The following is a 2,115-nucleotide window of genomic DNA, read 5'->3' on the forward strand; positions in this document are numbered from 1 at the left end:
CAATTTCGGAGAAATAAATAGCATGTTGAATCAGTTTGCAAATATTACCCATTTTTTAGCAGTTGAATGTCACCTGATAGTAATTACAACAAACATATTAACAACCTGGTTTGATGGAGACTTTAAGACTCAAAATAAATCGGCATTAGTTGAAAGGATATGTTTAGGAAAATATTGGTTAACTGTCCCTAATCTGAGGCTGATGATGAAAAGAAAGGGGAACACAAACGAATGTACAATTAAATGTCACAATTCTAAATTAAACAGCCTAGAAAACCATTGTAATGTTATCATAGAGACTGAAGGTGTTACGTAAAATATGTTACAATAGAAATATCAACTTCCTTTTTTTGTAAATTTTATCTTTTGTATTATAAGTGAATTTTCTTAAAAGCAAGGATTAAATATCAAGGATATTAAAGACATCTTTTATTTGAAGGTATACCTATGAACACCCTATATATTAAATATATATAAATGTATTAAGTTAAAACTAACGTACATTTTACTAAATTATAACTGTCTTCGTTTGCTCAATGTGTTTGTTATCGTTAAATAAGTTGTGGGAGAACATTTGTTTAATTGATAATCAAATTACAAATACAAATACATTCCAAGGTAGTGCTCACGCTACGTTTGAGGTTTTTAACTTTTATTATTTGCATTAAATGTGAGAAACGAAATAGAATAAGTAAGTACTTCTATTTTAAATTATAATTGTACACTAGTTTATATTCATTTACAGCTTAAAATTATGTAATTATCGTATCACCATCTCTAACATAACCTAAACGTCTGACGTTTAATAATTGAATTTACCTTTTTATTAAAAGTGTTTCCTCTTTCAAACATTTGCAGAGCAAGAGATTGGTAGGCAGAATTTCATATTTTAAACGCTTTGAAGCTGAAATTAAGATCAAACACCAACTTTTGATGACAGATAGTAATAAACAACTGATGAAACAATAATTATAGTATTAACGTTACGATTTCACAATATTAGTTGCACTTACAAAACAGCACTAAGTAATGATATTGCCATTCATTTTAAAATGTCTAAATAATTTGATTTAAGGAATTACAATAAAAACTAATAAAAATTTGAAATCTAAACAATTTGTTGCATGTGGCGTGCTCTTTTATACAGATGCTAAAGTAGATATAACCATAGATAAGTATAACCTCTCAAAATAGTAGATAAAGTAGATTGCTAGTAAGATATTGCAGCGGCAAGTTTAATTATGACATATACAGGGTGATATTTTTCTGTAAAATTGTAGTGTTGCTTTTTTGGATAAAAGAAACTGAAAATTTACTATAATATTGACAAATAATATAGAAGTAAACATTTTTGTAGAAATAATTCAGAAAATGTAACGTGTAAGCGTTTTAACTGGTACATATTTTTAATTAACTTAAAGTTAAAATTAAAGTTAATACTTTGAAAAGTTAATACAATATTTTTAAAGGTTCGTCTGTATATAATAATGGAGTTTATAATGGCAGCTACAAGCGCAGCAACTGCTGGTGCCATAACAAACCCACTGGAAGTAATTAAAACAAGAATGCAACTGCAGGGTGAGCTTATGGCAAAAGGGGAAGCTGTGATACATTTTAAAAATTTTGTTCATGCCGGTTATGTTATTTCGAAAACAGAAGGATTTCGAGCCCTTCAAAAAGGCGTAATTCCCACAATGTGGATGCAGTTTTTAATGAACGGATCTAGATTAGGTAGAAATATTTTTTGATACTCTAAATGAAAAAAATATATGGGAGCCGATTCACTGTGTATTTCAGGTTTTTACGAATTTTTTCTCGCTAGAGGTTTTATAACTGATAAGGACGGTAAAACAATTTTTTGGAAGTCTGTTGTATTTAGTGGCTTTGGTGGAATAATGGGTCAGTGTTTAGCCAGTCCATTTTATATGGTCAAAACACATTTGCAGTCACAGGCAGCAAAAGCCATCGCAGTGGGTCATCAACACGAACATAGGGGCACTTTAGACGCATTCAAAACTATTTTTCATGAACACGGGGTAAGTAGCAGAGACTACGTGTATCTGCTGTGTGCACAAGAACAAATCTTTTATGACACTATTTATTACAAGTATATTT

General features: G+C 29.9%; 1 pseudogene; it reads left to right on the forward strand.

Moving 5' to 3' along the window:
• The first annotated feature begins 6 nt into the window (after nt 1-6).
• Nucleotides 7-2,107, forward strand: LOC108744004 (annotated as a pseudogene).
• Nucleotides 2,108-2,115: the final 8 nt, after the last annotated feature.

The sequence above is a fragment of the Agrilus planipennis genome, unplaced genomic scaffold (assembly GCF_000699045.2).
Source record: "Agrilus planipennis isolate EAB-ADULT unplaced genomic scaffold, Apla_2.0 scaffold2726, whole genome shotgun sequence".
Taxonomy (NCBI): Eukaryota; Metazoa; Arthropoda; class Insecta; order Coleoptera; family Buprestidae; genus Agrilus; species Agrilus planipennis.